This window comes from Phyllobates terribilis, unplaced genomic scaffold, assembly GCF_046119375.1.
Source record: "Phyllobates terribilis strain yellow unplaced genomic scaffold, ASM4611937v1 Scaffold_3__8_contigs__length_932513732, whole genome shotgun sequence".
Lineage (NCBI taxonomy): Eukaryota > Metazoa > Chordata > Amphibia > Anura > Dendrobatidae > Phyllobates > Phyllobates terribilis.
The window spans coordinates 214,696,780-214,715,070 of NW_027362763.1; the positions used below are offsets into that span (position 1 = coordinate 214,696,780).

Below are 18,291 nucleotides of genomic sequence, written 5' to 3' on the forward strand. Positions count from 1 at the left end.
TACCGCTAGAAGTTAATCTGGCAAATTTCTTCAGTGTATGAAGAATAAAATAACTTAAAAACAGAGAGACCAATAAATCCTTAGAAAGGCAATGTACAGTGTCTGGACCATATGTACAGGATACATGTAAAGATTGCTATAAACATCTCATCTCATGGATTAATTGAGGATAAAATGGAGCATAGTATAAAATGGTTTTTTTAGTTTACTGTGTAAAGTGTTGAAAACTTGAATAATGATGATGTGTTCACTCACCTGTTGTTCATGGCGGAGGGTTTCCTAGCGGGATGATTCATATTGCTCTGCAGATTCTCTTGCCTCACTCTCCTTAGACCAACTGAGCTGGAAAAGGAAGAGTCCAGAGCTTTCCTCTGTTCTGGGGAGGAGGCCACCCCCTGGATCAGCAGTAAACTCCGTCTGGGCGTCTATTGTCAAGCACTAATTTATGACACAAGTTGCTACAGTTTTCTTTCCTCCCACTGTGAAACTCTATAAAAGGCAAAACAAAAGCAACTGAACGAGAAAATTAATTAAAGAAAATAGAACCTGACGTAGAACAGCATCTTTATTGAATATCGGATCAATAGTTTCTATTGCACATTTTGAGCTGTGATCTCTGTTTCTCAGATGTGTTCTCTGATCAGGTATTTAAATAGAAATTCTGCAGTTAGCAAAATTTCACTGTTTAAATCTACATAAAATACTGAGCAATTTACTTTTAGGCCTCATCCATTTTTCACATACATGTTCTGTGTCTTTCACGTATAGAGCATGTACCCATCATAGTCTTTGGGGCTGTTTGCATGTCCGTGTTTGTTTGCAGACTGAGTGATCTGCAAAAAAAGTCACAAAGACATTTCTGTTTTTGATTCGAGTTACGGATCAAAATTCCCCATACGAGTCTATGGGTCCGTGAAAATCACAAATAGCAAAAGGATGGCATCAGTGTGCTGTACTTGTCCTGTCCGTGATTAACATTACAATGTAAAGCTGAAGCTTTGTCATTTATTTATTTCATTTTTTAACTCTGATTGTATAAACTTACACAGACCAAAGACTGATGAAACTCTGATCCAAAACAATTAACAGCAACAGTCCATGTTTTTACGTACAATAAAAATCCTGGACGTCTGAGTGATGCCCTTCCCCATCCCCCCTCTAAAAGAATGAAAATATTCAAAGGAGTATCATAGGTCATAGCTCCCAACTTTTATAAACAGGTTCTCACTCACAAAACAGCTTTCATAGCCATTATAGAGGCATTATAGAGTTTGATGCTCTTGAAAATGCTCTCCAGCAACATACACAGAGTATAATGCCCCCACACTTGTCAGTATAATGGCCCCCACTCAGCATGATGCTCCCACAGCCATGTCTAACTATGATACCCACACACAGTATCATTGCCCCACAACTTCTCATACATTATAATTGCACCTTAGTATGATGGCCCCACAGCCCCCCACACCACACAGTATCATGGTCCCCACTGTGCTCTACACAGTATAATTACCCTTAAGTATGATGCTCCCACAGCGCCCACTCAGTATGATGACCCCAATGCCAGCCCCTACTCAGTGTGATGGCCTTGCAGCCCGCCAATCAGCATGATGGCTCCACAGCCCCCCCCACTCAGCATGATGTCCCCCATAGCCCACCCCTCACTAATTATGATGTCCCCCACTACCATGATGGCCCACAAATGCCAGCCCCCCACTCATCCCTACTCAGTATGAAGTCCCCACACCCATTCAGTCTAAGGGTCCCCACAGCTACTGACTTACCTTGCCCTATCCCTCCTACAAGCTGCTCTGGTCTGTGCAGTGTGATTACTGAGGGTCCGCACTGCAGGCGCATCTTTGTGATATCATTGTGCCTGTAATGCACAGAGTTTCAGACTCACAGGTACAGGCTGAATGGTAGCTGTGATGGTGTCTCCCTGATCCACCATCTATTCAAAAGTATCAGCATCCTGAGGATGCGGATGCTGCTGAAATCGTGATGATGGACAGGTGGAGAACGTCGCCAGCCCCATAGTGGCCATGTGGTCTGCCGCTATGCGCGATATGCCCTGATGACTGCTTCAGCTAGTCAATAGGTCAACAGTGGCCATATACTGTAGAAAGGAAGTCACCGTTGTTGCCCTGTCAACAAAGACTTAAAGACTGGTGAGGAGCAGCAAAGGGGCAGCACTGGAGCGGCAGAGGAATCTATAGGTACATAATGCTCATTTTGTGTGGGTGGAGATTTGTTTCTTAAAACATCATTTGTCTGTTCCCCACTGTTCTCTGAAAACAGACAACTCCTTTATATCATTTTCTCCAATTTTCTCTATGTATATATATATATATATATATATATATATATATATATATATATATGTATATATATATTTATTTATATTTATATAGCTGCTTAGAATACTGCTGGTTGGCTTTAAAGAGTTATCCCCAAAATAGCTAAGGGTCTGACAGCCGGAACTTGTCTTTGCAGATCTCGATCTCTGTTTTTAATGGAGTGCAGGTGCGCATAATTAACCTCTGCTCCATTCATTGTCTATTCATTGTCTATGAGACTGCTGTAAATAGCAGAGTGTGTACTTGGCTTTCTATGGCAGTCTTAGGATGAATGGAGCAGAGGTAAGCATATGCACTTCTGTTCCATTCAAAACAAAGTTCTGCACAGCCCTATTTTCAGGGTTCCAGAGTCCCATTCTCTCAGCAAGTTTTCGCCTGTTCTATATATATCTGCCTTCAGCCAGTGTCTGCCATGCTTGATTTGATCTCGTGCTTTTCTCTATATTTACATCTTCTGCATAAAGCATTAATCATTTTTCAACAATTAAAAGAAAGTTAACTGCGATAACCTTAGTGGTGTCAGCGCTAGTCACAGCAGCCGGATTCACACGCTACTGTCAGTGTGTTCCGGCTGGCGTGCTGAGTGGCCGCATTACTGATGTCACCGCTCAACACACCATCCAGATCTAGCAGCGTTGGGGATCGTCGTGGGATGTGGGATGGATTTACTGCGGACACCTTTGGAATATTTGTTTTTTTTTTAAGATCATAAATGGGTAAAAGAGGGTTGGGGAATGCTTTGTACAAATAAAGGACTTTTCTCTGTGTGTGTTTTTTGCTTTAAACTTACGTGGTTAGTAATGGGGGTGTCTTATAGATGCCTCTCCATTACTAACCCCTGGGCTTGATGTCAGCTGACATTAAAAAGCTGTCATCTACCCCAAAACCATTACCTAGCTAGCTTGCCAATGCACCAGGGCAAGCAGGAAGAGGTGAGGCTAAGCGCCAGAATTGGTGCATCTAATGGATGAGCCATTTCTGGGGCAGATGAGGGCTGGTGTTATTAGTCTGGAAGGGGGCCAATATTCATGGCCCCTTTCCAGCCTATTAATATCACCCCACAGCTGTCTACTTAGCCTTTGCTGGTTATTAAAAATAGGGGGGGGGCCCCACATCATTTTTTTGTTTGGGTCCCCCCTTTTAAATAACCAGTAAAGGTTAAGTTGACAGCTGTGAGCTGATATTAATAGCCTGGAAACAGTGGTGTACCGCCAATGGCAGCAAGCCACGCGACTGCTATGGGGCCTGTGAGCCAGGGGAGGAACCTGATGTCAGCACCCGCATCAGGCCCCGACTGTCTACAGCAGGAGCTTCGCTGATAATAGCATTGTCAGTGAAGTTTCCGATGTAGAGACAGGTTCAGGACCTGTAGTGACATCACGATCATGTGACCATGATGTCACTACAGGTCCTGCAGTCTGGGGAGCTTCGGGACCTTTGATGAGGGCCTGGCCTTGAAAGAGGAGCGGGCTCCTGTCCCCCTGCACGGCGCCTTTGAGGGGGAGAGGTATCCAGAGACCCAGCGTCTACCAACCTGAGCTGTCAGATAAGTTCTCCTGTATCCACCTGTGTTCTGTGCTGCTCCTGGTGATGGTGTAAGTGGCTCATCTTGTGTCAGCTCCTCCTGCTCTTGTCAGGAGTCCCAGCAGAAGAGAGGCAGGGAGGTGTCTGCTGGGACAGGGCTGCTGTGAGCAGGAGAAGCTGCAGCTCATATTGTGGAACATCTTTATTCCCTCCAATGTAAAGCAGTGTGTGTATGTGAGGTGTGTGCTGTCTGTGAGATATCTGTATATGTTTATATAAATGTGTGTTGTCCTGAATACATGTGCTGTGTGTAATGTGTGTATCTACTGAGCATTTGTTGTGCGGTGTATGTGTGTGTGCTGTCTACATGTGTGTATAAGTGTGTGCCGTGTACATGTGTGTGTGTGTGTTGTGTATGTGTGTGCCCTGTGTGTGTGCCATATACATATGTGTGTGCCTTGTACATGTGTGTGTATAAATGTATATACCTGTGTGTATATCAGTGTGTGCCATGTATAAGGGTGTGCCGTGTATAAGTGTGTGCTGTGTAGATGTCTGTGCGTATGCCGTGTACAGTACATGTGTGTGCTGTGCATGTGTGTGCCATGTACATATGTGTTATGTGTGTGTGTGCTGTGTACATGTGTGTGTTTAAATATGTATGTTTATATATTTGATTGCATTATTCTAACTTGTATATACACTACCGTTCAAAAGTTTGGGGTCACCCAGACAATTTTGTGTTTTCCATGAAAACTCATACTTTTATTTATCAAGTGAGTTGCAAAATGATTAGAAAATATAGTCCAGACATTGACAAGGTTAGAAATAATGATTTTTATTAGAAAGGATAATTTTCTCCTTCAAACTTTGCTTTTGTCAAAGACTGCTCCCTTTGCAGCAATTACAGCATTGCAGACCTTTGGCATTCTAGCTGTTAATTTGCTGAGGTAATCTTGAGAAATTTCCCCCCATGCTTCCTGAAGCCCCTCCCACAAGTTGGATTTGCTTGATGGGCACATTTTGCGTACTATACGGTCAAGCTGCTCCCACAACAGCTCAATGGGGTTGAGAGCTGGTGACTGCGCTGGCCACTCCATTACAGATAGAATACCAGCTGCCTGCTTCTTCCCTAAATAGTTCATGCATAATTTGCAGGTGTGCTTTGGGTCTTTGTCCTGTTGTAGGAAGAAATTGGCTCCAATTAAGCGCTGTCCACAGGGTATGGCATGACGTTGCAAAATGGAGTGATAGCCTTCCTTATTCAAAATCCCATTTACCTTGTACAAACCTCCCACTTTACCAGCACCAAAGCAACCCCAGACCATCACATTACCTCCACCATGCTTGACAGATGGCGTCAGGCACTCTTCCAGCATCGCTTCAGTTGTTCTACGTCTCACAAATGTTCTTCTGTGTGATCCAAAACCTAAAACTTTGATTCGTCTGTCCATAAAACTTTTTTTCCAATCTTCCGCTGTCCAATGTCTGTGTTCTTTTGCCCATTTTAATCTTTCCTTTTATTAGCCAGTCTCAGATATGGCTTTTTCTTTGCCACTTTGCCCTGAAGGCCAGCATCCCGGAGTTGCCTCTTCACTGTAGACATTGACACTGGCATTTTGCGTGTACTATTTAATGAAGCTGCCAGTTGAGGAGCTGTGAGGCGTCGATTTCTCAAACTAGAGACTCTAATGTACTTGTCTTGTTGCTCAGTTGTGCAGCGGGGGCTCCCACTTCTCTTTCTACTCTGGTTAGAGCCTGTTTGTGCTCTCCTCTGAAGGGAGTAGTACACATCGTTGTAGGAAATCTTCAGTTTCTTGGCAACCTCTCGCATGGAATAGCCTTCATTTCTAAGAACAAGAATAGACTGTCGAGTTTCATATGAAAGTTCTCTTTTTCTGGCCATTTTGAGAGTTTCATAAAACAAACAAATGTAATGCTCCAGATTCTCAACAAGCTCAAAGGAGGGTCAATTTTATAGCTTCTCAAATCAGCCAAACCGTTTTCAGCTGGGATAACATACTTATGCAAAGGTTTTCTATGGTTTTCTAAACATCCATTAGCCTTCTTACACAGTCAGCAAACACAATGTACCATTAAAACACTGGAGTGGTGGTTGTTGGAAATGGGCCTCTATACACCTATGTAGATATTGCAATAAAAACAAGACATTTGCAGCTAGAATAGTCATTTACCACATTAACAATGTATAGAGTGTATTTCTGATTCATTTAATGTTAGCTTAATTGAAAAAAAAAAGTGCTTTTCTTTCAAAAATAATGAAATTTCTAAATGACCCCAAACTTTTGAACGGTAGTGTACAGTTGTGCTCAAAGGTTTACATACCCCGACAGAATTTTTCCTTTTTTGGCCTTGTTTCAGAGAATATGAATGATAACTAAAAAATGTTTTTCCACTCATGGTTATTGGTTGGGTGAAGCCATTTATTGTCAAACTACTGTGTTTTCTCTTTTTAAATCTTAATGACAACCAAAAACATCCAAATGACCCTGATCATAATTTCACATACCCTGGTCATTTTGGCCTGATAACATGCACAGATTTTGACACAAATGGGTTTGAATGGCTACTAAAGGTAACATCCTCACCTGTGACCTGTTTGCTTGTAATCAGTGTGTGTGTGCATAAAAGCTGAGTGAGTTTCTGGGATCCAGACAGACTCTTGAATCTTTCATCCCAGCCACTGACGTTTCTGGATTGTGAGTCATGGGGAAAGCCAAAGAATTGTCAATGGGTCTACGGGAAAAGGTAGTTGAACTGTATAACTCAGGAAAGGGATACAAAAAAATATCCAAGGAATTGATAATGCCAGTCAGCAGCGTTCAAATTGTGCTTAACAAATGGAAAATCAGGGGCTCTGAAAAAACCAAACTGCAGTCAGGTAGACCAACAAAAATTTCGGCTACAACTGCCAGGAAAATTGTTCGGGATGCAAAGGGAAACCCACAAATAACATCAGCTGAAATTCAGGACTCCCTGAAAACTAGCGGTGTGGCTGTTTCAAGATGCACAATAAGGAGGCACTTGAAGAAAAATAGGCTGCATGGTCGAGTCACCAGAAGAAAGCCATTACTGGGCAAATGCCACAAAGTATCTCGCCTACAATACATCAAACAGCACAGAGACAAACCTCAAAACTTCTGGAACCAGGTAATTTGGAGTGATGAGACCAAAATTGAACTTTTGGCCACAACCATATACGTTACATTTGGAGAGAGGTCAACAAGGCCTATGATGAAAGGAACACAGTAAAGCACGGAGGTGGATCACTGATGTTTTGGTGATGTGTGAGCTACAAAAGCACAGGAAACTTGGTAAAAGTTGAAGGAAAGATGAATGAAGCACGTTATCAGCAAATACTGGAGGCAAATTTGCACTCATCAGCCCGGAAGCTGCACATGGAACATACTTGGAAGTTCCAACATGACAATGATCCAAAACACAAGGCCAAGTCAACCTGTCATTGGCTACAGCAGAAAAAAGTGAAGGTTTTTGGAGTGGCCATCTCAGTCTCCTGACCTCAATATCATTGAGCCACTCTGGGGAGATCTCAAGCGCACAGTTCATGCTAGACAGCCCAGGAATTTACGGGAACTGGAGGCTTTTTGCCAAGAAGAATGGGCAGCTTTACCATCTGAGAAATTAAAGACTCTCATCCACAACTACCACAAAAGACTTCAAGCTGTCATTGATGTTAGAGGGGGCAATGCACGGTATTAAGAACTGGGGTATGTGAACTTTTGATCAGGGCCATTTGGATGTTTTTGGTTGTCATTAAGATTTAAAAAGAGAAAACACAGTAGTTTGACAATAAATGGCTTCACCCAACCAATAACCATGAGTGGAGAAAAAGTTTTTGGTTATCATTCATATTCTCTGAAACAAGGCCAAGAAAGGAAAAATTCTGCCGGAGTATGTAAACTTTTGAGCACAACTGTATGTTAATAGTGTATGTAGATGGCCAGATATAGACACAGTGGCAGTATGTGACACTGTGTGTGTGTTTGTGTGTGTGTGTGTAAAGCTTCCACATTTATAAATCCCAGCTGCACAGATAAGAGTTCATAGGTGTAAACATATCGGCAATCATCCAATGAACTAGCAAAATGCTGCTCATTCATCGAGTGATTGGATTGTTTATGGCAGAACTAACATCATTGTCATCAGCAGCACATCGCCGATGTAGACTGCTGATGTGCTGCTGATAACATGATACTGTATGTGGACAGATTGCTCTATTAGTGATTGTTCTGTCCCCATCATTCTTCCTCAGCCGGTGTAAAGAGGCCGGGAAAAAAGTGTAGAGCAACTTCAATATTGTCAATCACGCTCGTTTAATGTCCTGAGCTCAGCGCATGTAAATACAACCAAAATCTTTGAGTGTGATAGTGCAATATGTGAGCATTTGTGGCCCCACTTTAAACTTTTGCCTAGGGCCCCATTTTGTCTAAAACCGGCCCTGCCCCGCCCCTCTGTGTCTGATGCAGTGTCGCGATGACGTCACTTCACCACGCCACTAGGTCAGGCAGTGGAACTGAGGAGACGCGCTGCAGAGACTGAAGCAGTGGGGTAACGAGGAGCGGTAAGTGTGTATTTATTTATTTATTTATTTAAATGTGGTGCCCATATTACTGGAGGGCTGCGGCTGCACTAAGCCCTATGGGGGCCGCACTAAGCCCTATGGGGGCCGCACTATACTGTATGGAGGACCATGGAGGCTCTATTATATTGTGTGGGGGACTATGAGAAGTGCAGTATACTATATGGAGGACCATGAAGAGCATTATACTGTATGGAGGACCATGGGGGTGCATTATATTGTATGAAGAACTATGGGGGGTGCATTATATTGCGTGGAGGACCATGGGGGGTACATAATATTGCGTGGAGGGCTATGGGGGGTGCATAATATTGCATGGAGGACCATGGGGGTGCATTTTATTGCATGGAGGACCACAGGGAGTGCAGTATACTATATGGAGGATTATGGGGGGTGCATTATACTATATGGAAGGCTATGTGGGGCTATTATAATATTTGGAGGGTTATGTGTGGCCATTATACTGTGTGCAAGCAATTATACAGTGTGAAGGTTTGTGTGGGGGCCATCTTACTGTTTGGAGTGCTAGTGAGGGCCATTATACTGTATGTAGGCCCTTTAATGTGCACGGAGGGTTGTGTGGGCGTCACAGTTGGGGGATCATACTGTGTTGGGGTCACCATACTTTACCTTGGGAGTTGAGGTGGGGTACAGTAGGGTCATTATACTGTGCATGTGTAGGAATTCACCATGGGGGTATCATACTGTGTTTAGGGGTGGCACTTTTGTTGGCATCATACTTTTTTGGGCGGCAATGAAAGAGGAATCTAGGACTTCAACAGGAAGGAAATTACTATGTAAAGGATGGTGACCCCGACAATTATTTAATTTTTTTTACATTTTTTTTAGGGGAGGGGGGGGGGGGGGGGCAATTAGAACTTCTGCTATGGGGCCCCATGATTTCTATGTACACCCCTGCCTGGAAAGCTCCATGTTTATTGTCCCCTTCCCAGACTATTAAAACCAGCTCTCAGCTGTCTTCTTTCCCTCAGCAGATTAATAAAAATAAGAAAATAAGGGGGGCCCCACGTCATTTTTTTCTTTTATTTATTTATCAGCTAAATACAAGTACAGAAAGCTACACACACAAAGCACTGATTATATATCTCAATGACATATTTCTATCTATCTATCATCTATCTATATCTGTATATAAGATTGTTTTATTAGTTAGAAAACTAGCTTGGAATGACATAGGGAATTACTGTATGTAAAAGCTGATGTTAAAATCGCATTGCATACGCATGTCATACAGATACTAGGTGAGAAAAAAACGCATGACACTCTCCAACAAGAATCTCAGCTACTTTATATACGCAGATGTGAGCATACCCTTAAAATGATGATGTAGCTGAGCTGTTTGTGTATGCAACAGAGCTATATGCATCTACTGTACATGCAGCAGAGTTATATGCGCTGTAATGCGTGTACATGATCTGCGTGCTGTAAAGCTATATGTGTATAATACACGCTGTATGGAAAAACTAACAATTGATCTATCACCACCCTATTCTACCCAGAGCATTAAAATTAATAATATTGACCCCTCCATTTCTTTACACCAGCAGGGAAGTTTTAATTAGTGAGAAATATGTTCTTCCTATTTTCTACTGTCAAATCTGGGGTGTGTTTTATAGTAATGCTGCGGTCACACATCCATGTGAAGTGTCGGTGTGATGTCCAGTTTCTTACTGACCAGTTGAGTATGGCCTATTCTGATCCTGACAATGAGATCGGAATAGGACCTTTCCTAATTCTCCCCGATTTCACACTCGATTCCGTTACTTTCACCGATGTGTAAATGTAGCATTCGGTGCGTCCTGTAGTCCGAATAATATGGTAGATTGACAATGTATTTCAGGAATTGAAGATGTTATTTCTGGGTAATTTACAGCTCATGGGGAGGCTGCATTCCACACATTCCCAATGCAGTAAAGGAAATCTCAGGGCTGGGTACCCGTTGCCTTGGCACTATATGTCTGTTTCTTACACACAGATTTATGGGGTTTCTTTCTGCATAACGTCACAATGACAATGAATACAAAACACACATTCAGTGCGTGTCATTGGATTAAATGGTCTATGCACCTCTTCATTACATAAACACGTGTTTTAATTATTATTTTATTTAAATCTTAATTTTGTCAAACACTAAATTATCTAGAAACATTTGAAATATTAGCATCGAATAATAGGGTTACCATCATTATAAACTTGGTCATACTAAATGTATCAGTTTTAACTCTCATAACTCAGGTTACTTTATCCACCATTTTAACAGCTGCCCAAAGGATATATTAGCTATCAGAGGCATAGCTAGGGGTTCAGCGACAAGTGATTACAGTACAAGCAACAAGTGATCATAGTACAGTTCTATATAATGACCTTCAGCTGACGTTCTTTCTGATGGAGCCGTTCATTTTTCACATCTTTTCCATTTGACCCAGACCAACATGGCAACTTCTTCCAGCCAGGACTCGTCCACAGAGATTACAACAAAGACACATTTGACTTCTCACATTTCCAGCACTAGTCCCATGTATTCCCAACCTACACGAACGCTTCATCCTACAGCTACCCTGATACTGAGCTGCTGCTGCCGTATGTGTCCCTATTACTGCACCTGCTGTTTGGCATAATAACAGCGCTCCTTGTAGTGCCCCGCATACTAATGCCCGCCACTATGCTACTTACATAGTAATAATACCTCCTTTGTGCCCTCTAGATGATAAAATTTGCCCCTAGAAGACATTCTACACACAGAATAGTGGACCAACAGTTCATTTATACAGAGTATGGTGTCCCCACAGCTCCCTTATACACAGTATGGTGGGTCCACAGCTCCTTAATACATAGTTTGATGTCCCCACTGCTCCCCCAAAACACAGTATAATGACCCCCACAGAAGCCTTTACACTGTATAATGGCCCCAACAGTAGACCCACACTCTATAATGGCCCTCACACTGTATACTGGCCTCCACAGTAGCCCCCACACTAGCCCTAAAACTGTATAATGACCCCCGCATTAGCTCCCACACTGTATAATGTCCTCCACAGTAAGCCCCAAACTGTATAATGGCCCTCACATTAGCCCCCAAACTGTATAATTGCCTCTGCATTAGCCCCCAAACTGTATAATGGCCCCCACCGTAGACCCCAAACTGTATTATGGCCACTGCATTAGCCCCCAAACTGTATAATGGCCCCCACATTAGCTTCCATTCTGTATAATGACCCCACATTAGCCCCCAAACTGTATAATGGCCCTAAAATTAGCCCCCAAACTGTATAATGGCCCTAACATTAGCCCCCAAACTGTATAATTGCCTCCGCATTAGCCCTCAAACTGTATAATGGCCCCCACTTTAGCCCCCAAACTGTATAATGGGCCCCGCATTAGCACCCAAATGTGTATAATAGCCCTCACATTAGCACCAAACTTTATAATTGCTCCCATATTAGCCCCCAAACTGTATGATGGTCATTGCATTAGCCCCCAAACTGTATTATGGTCACTGCATTAGCCCCCAAACTGTAAAATGGCCCCCACATTAGCTTGCACGCTGTATAATGGCCCCCACATTAGCCCCCAAACTGTATAATGGCCCTCACATTAGCCCCTCTCATAGAGGAAAATTATAATCCATAAGACATGTCCCCCTCACATTGCACATATGGCAAAGTGGGAAAATTACTCATAACCGGAAAAAAGCTGACAATTCATCTTCCTGTGAAGTAGGCCTCACATTAAACATTTGCAAAAGGGAGAGAGAAACTAACTAAAACAACTTTTGAAGCAGAGACTTCCTGCCGTGGACAGGTAATTACCACAGAGGTCTATTGTGGAAAAAAGACATAGAGGAAAAAAGGGTCTCCTTTTTTCTAAGGAGGAGAATTGTGTTCCCCAGGATGAGCTTCACAGTTTGGCTCTAGTGGTCAGATATGAATATTGGGGTTTATATCGATCCGATATTTATGGAATATAGATTTTCGGCATCGTAGCAAAGGGACGAATGTGTCACATACACTCACATTGCTGTGGGGCCACTAAAATCCCTCCAACTTAATAACGATCCAATAGATGATGTGAACTAGGCCAAGTTTGATCTCTCTGTAACAGTGAAATCATGATAAGAAATATAACGTCAATATCTACTGGCTGGAACCTTCAGAAGTGTAGATATCCTGTAAGTTGGGGATCTCATAAAATTCTAACTGACTCAGCACATCCCACAATCCACCCCCACATGAGCTCATCAAGGGGAGGTGTGTGGAAGTGGTTTTGAGCTAATAAAAAGTAGTAGTTGGTGTGAGGCTGAGCCACTTCTCACAGACAATCCATGAGTCAGGGTAGTCAAGGAGTCCGAGGTCAAGAGCCAGGAGGGTACGTCATGAACAGAGGGAAAAGACAAAGGCGTAGTCAGGTAACGGTCCGAGGTAAGAATACATGGAAGATAGCAGATCAGAGGAAAGGGGCTAGGCAAACTGATGATCAAAACAAGGTCCAAGGTCTGGCAGCAATAGATCTGCAAGCAAAGCACAAGGCACAGAGAAACAAACCACACTGAACTGAAGCTACGACTCAAGGCTATCTAGGACTGTCAGCCAAGTTGAGTAACTGAGTAATCATTAGGAACAGGGAACATCTGATGGAAGCTCAGCACCTTCCAGTCTCAGATTGGACGACCGCGCTGTCTATCAAACACAGACAGCTAAGCACGCCCCTGCACTAGACTGGATGAAGGTGCTGTCAATCACTGCGTCCAAGACACACTGAGGGTTGGAATTGTGACAGTTGGGTTTAGGCCCTTGGTAAGTCCTTGGAAGACATAATTCGCTGTGGAGGCTCTGTCCATTTTCCCAATCGGAGTGCTTCCCTCTGCTAAGCTCTCAGCGATTTCCATGACCAGGTTTAGCACTTTTCTTTTTTTATTTATTCCTTTTATTCTCATTCCTTTTTATTTCATGTAATTGTATATATAGTATTGTTTGTTCCTAACTTGTATCATGGTGTATATTTTTTATAAACACTGCCTATCTTTCTGGATCAGATATATAAATTTAATAGCTCTATTTCTTTTGCTCTGTAAACCGCACCCCTGAAGCGATATGCTACCTGTAATGGGTAGCATCTGCCTGTATAAACGATTGGCAGCTAGTAGTGGTTCCTTTTTTCTTATTGCAGAACTGGCAGTGACCGTACAGGGGGTATATACATATATTCCATGTGTTGGAATCTGAGGTGTATATACCATACGCTCACTGCATAATTGTCCTGACAATTGAAGGCTGTCAAAGTGGTAGGAAAGTGGTATCCCTAGCCTGTCAGGGTGGAGGGAAAGTAGTGTCCACAGCCTGTCAGGGTGGTAGTAAAGTGGTATCCCCAGTCTGTCAGGGTGGCGGGAAAGTAGTACCCATAGCCTGTCGGGATGGTGGAAAAGTAGTATCCACAGCCTATAAAGGTGGTCAGAAAGAAGTGTCCCCAGTCTGTCAGGGTGAGGGGAAAGGGTTACTCTCAGCCTGTCAGGGAAAAGGGAAATTGTCATTATCCCCCGGGGAGACATCCTACATAGCCACTGTCACCCGCAGTCAGAGTGTCCAGAACGCAGGTAACGCGCTGCTTTCTGGACCCTCATCATCCAGCGGGATAACAGGATCAGTTACTGAGGTTAGGGCCTTAATGTCGCTTCTGGCTACCTCTAGCCAGGAGTTTCAGACTTGCCTGAAGGCGCTGAGTGACTTCACAGAGAAAACCCCTGAGTCCCAGAAGGAGAGGGTACTGTGGGATCCAGGGAGGTTGTGCCATGAAGTGGGTTTGGGAGACGGGTAAATCATTCTCCCACCTCAAAAAGGGGGAGGTGTCATAGAGGAAAAGTAAAATCCATAAGACATCACGCTAAACGTATGGGGAAGAGGGAAAATTACTTATAACTGGAGAAGAGCTGACACTTCAACTTCCTGTGAAGTAGGCCTCACATTGAACATTTGGGGAAGGGAGAGAAACTAATTAAATCAAGCTTTGAAACAGAAACCTCCTGCCGTGGATGGACAGGTAATTACTAGGATTTGCACAGGATAAGCTACCTCTTATTAAAGAAACTGCAGCTAGCCAGTCAAGCGCCAGTGGTCAGATATGAATATTGCGGTTTGTATCTATCCGAAAATTATTGGATATAGATTTTCAGAGTTATAGTGAAGGGATGAATATGACATTCACTCACATCACCGTGGGGGCCACTAGAATCCCCTCAACGTAATAATGGTTCGATAGATGATGCGAACCAGGCCATGTTTGATCTCTATTCATTAAAGTGAGGAACAAGGAAAAGGCAGCACTCACAGAATCTTTAAAATCAAGTAGTCTTTATTCATTCAAGCGGGACATCTTAGCAGTATGCAGGGTGGGGAGGAAAACATAAGATGGAGGAGTGAACTGGACATGTTTGATTTCTATGTAATGGTAAAATCAAGATCAGAAATATGACGTCAATATCTACCGGCTGGAGCCTTCAGAGGTGAAGATATCCTATAAATTGGAGATCTCATAAAAATCCAGCACATCCCATAATCCGTCCCCACATGAGCTCATCAAGCGGAGGTGTGTGGGTGTAGCTTTGAGCTACTAAAAATCAGTAGTTGAGTTTGGGTCCTTGGAAGACATAGTTCGCTGTGGAGGTTTTGTCCATTTTCCCAATTGGAGTGTTTCCCTTCGTTAAGCTCTGAGCCATTTCCGTGACCAGGTTTTCTTTCGTTATTCCTTTTTATTTATTGTAATAATGTATTGTTTGTTCTCATTTTGTATCATCTTGTATATTTTTTTATAAACACTGCTTATCTTTCTGGATTAAGTATATAAATTTAATAGCTCTGCTCCTCTTGCTCTGTAAACCGCATCCCTGAAGCCATACGCTACCTGTAATGGGTGTCTAATCAGCCTGTATAAATGATTGATGGTGACAGCTAGTGGTGATTATTTTCATTGTTATTGCGGAGAAGCAGTGACCGTACGTGGGCGAATATACATATATTCCATCCATTGGAATCGGAGGTGTATATACCATATGCTCACTGTTAGTTCCCCAATAACCAGCCTAGTAGTTGAAGCAGCCGTGGCCTCGTACATCACTCATCAGCCAATTGCGTAATTGTCCAGCGACTAGAGGCAGAGGAGTTGCGTTTCCTTGACAAGTGTTAACAGTGGTGGGTTCTGCATGATCCCCCCCGGCTGTGTATACTTGACAATTGGTGGCAGCAGTGAGATCTGCGTGACCCTCCCTGGCTAAGTATCCTTGACAACCCCATAATGGGCCCCACACTGTATAATGGCATCTACAGTAAGTCCAAAGCTGTATAATGGCCCTCACATTAGCCCCAAACTGTATAATTGCACCCATATTAGCCACCAAACTGTATACAAGGCATTGCATTAGCCCCCAAACTGTATAATGGCCCCCACATTAGCTTCCATGCTGTAAATGGTCCCCACATTAGCCCCCAAACTGAATAATGGGCCACAAATTATCCCCCAAACTGTATATACTGTGTGCAGAATTATTAGGCAAATGCGTATTTTGATCACATGATACTTTTTATACATATTGTCCTACTCCAAGCTGCATAGGCTTGAGAGCCAACTACCAATTAAGTAAATATGGTGATGTGCATCTCTGTAATGAGGAGGGGTGTTGACTAATGACATCAACACCTTATATAAGGTGAGCTTAATTATTAGGCAACTTCCTTTCCTTTGGCAAAATGGGTCAGAAGAGAGATTTGACGGTCTCTGAAAAGTCCAAAATTGTGAGATGTCTTGCAGAGGGATGCAGCAGTCTTGAAATTTCCAAATTTTTGAAGCGTGATCACCGAACAATCAAGCATTTCATGGCAAATAGCCAACAGGGTCGCAAGAAGCGTGTTGGCCAAAAGAGGCGCAAAATAACTGCCCATGAATTGAGGAAAATCAAGCGTGAAGCTGCCAAGATGCCATTCCCCCAGTTTTGCCATATTTCAGAGCTGCAACGTTACTGGAGTATCAAAAAGCACAAGGTGTGCGATACTCACGGACATGGCTAAGGTAAGGAAGGCTGAAAAACGACCACCTTTGAACAAGACACATAAGATAAAACGTCAAGAATGGGCCAAGAAATATCTTAAGACTGATTTTTCAAATGTTTTATGGACTGATGAAATGAGAGTGACTCTTGATGGGCCAGATGGATGGGCCAGAGGCTGGATCAGTAAAGGGCAGAGAGCTCCACTCCGACTTAGACGCCAGCAAGGTGGAGGTGGGGTACTGGTATGGGCTGGTATCATCAAAGATGAACTTGTGGGACCTTTTTGGGTTGAGGATGGAGTGAAGCTCAACTCCCAGACCTACTGCCATTTCTGGAAGGCAACTTCTTCAAGCAGTGGTACTGGAAGAAGTCGGTATCGTTCAAGAAAAACATGATTTTCATGCAGCACAATGCTCCATCACATGCATCCAACTACTCCACAGCGTGACTGGCCAGTAAAGGTCTAAAAGAAGAAAAAATAATGACATGGCCCCCTTGTTCACCTGATCTGAACCCCATAGAGAACCTGTGGTCCATCATAAAATGTGAGATCTACAGGGAGGGAAAACAGTTCACCTCTCAGAACAGTGTCTGGGAGGCTGTGGTGGCTGCTGCACGCAATGTTGATCGAAAACAGATCAAGCAACGGACAGAATCTATGGATGGAAGGCTGTTGAGTGTCATCATAAAGAAAGGTGGATATATTGATCACTAATTTTTTTGGTTTTTGTTTTTGCATGTCAGAAATGTTTATTTCTAAATTTTGTGCACTGATATTGGTTTACCTGGTGAAAATAAACAAGTGAGATGGGATTATATTTGTTTTTTATTAAGTTGCCTAATAATTCTGCACAGTAATAGTTACCTGCACAAACAGATATCCTCCTAAGATAGCCAAATCTAAAAAAAAAACACTCCAACTTCCAAAAATATTAAGCTTGGATATTTATGAGTCTTTTGGGTTGATTGAGAACATAGTTGTTGATCAATGATAAAAATAATCCTCTAAAATACAACTTGCCTAATAATTCTGCCCACAGTGTAATGGCCTTCACATTAGCCCTTAAATTGAATAATGGGCCCCACAGTGAGCCCAAAACTGTATAATGGCCCCCATATTAGCTCCCACACTGTATAAGGGCCCCCACGGTAAGCCTCAAATGGTATAATGGCCCCCGCATTAGCCCCCAAACTGTATAATGGCCCCCACATTAGCTCTCACACTGTATAATGGCTCGCACAGTAAGCCTCAAACTGTATAATGGCCCCCATATTAGCTCCTATGCTGTATAATGGGACCCACATTAGCTTCTACAATGTATAATGGGCCCCACAATAGCTCCTATACTTTATAATGGGACCCACATTAGCTCTTATACTGTACTAGATGGTGGCCCGATTGTAACGCATCGGGTATTCTAGAATATGTATGCGGCCGACCGGGCGCAATCAGCAGAGCGGTGTTGAAATTTGGCGCCAAAATCGCTGATTGGTCGCGGCCTATTATTGTAGGAGACTGCAGGCTGTTTGCATTAACAGGCTATTTATTGGAAAACTAACAGTGAGCATATGGTATACACACCTCCGAATCGCAACACATGGAATACAGTGGTGGCCAAAAGTATTGGCACCCCTGCAATTCTGTCAGATAATACTCAGTTTCTTCCTGAAAATGATTGCAAACACAAATTCTTTGGTATTATTATCTTCATTTAATTTGTCTTCAATGAAAA

At 43.0% G+C, this 18,291-nt stretch overlaps 1 protein-coding gene across 1 annotated transcript in view; it reads right to left on the bottom strand.

Annotated features, from left to right (window-relative positions):
- Positions 1–18,291, bottom strand: part of FAM124B (family with sequence similarity 124 member B) — a 66,602-nt gene that overhangs the window by 26,054 nt on the left and 22,257 nt on the right. Inside the window, exon 2 of the mRNA XM_073674626.1 lies at positions 256–489. The gene's annotated coding sequence lies outside the window, so the exon portion shown is untranslated. The remainder of the gene's footprint in view (positions 1–255; positions 490–18,291) is intronic.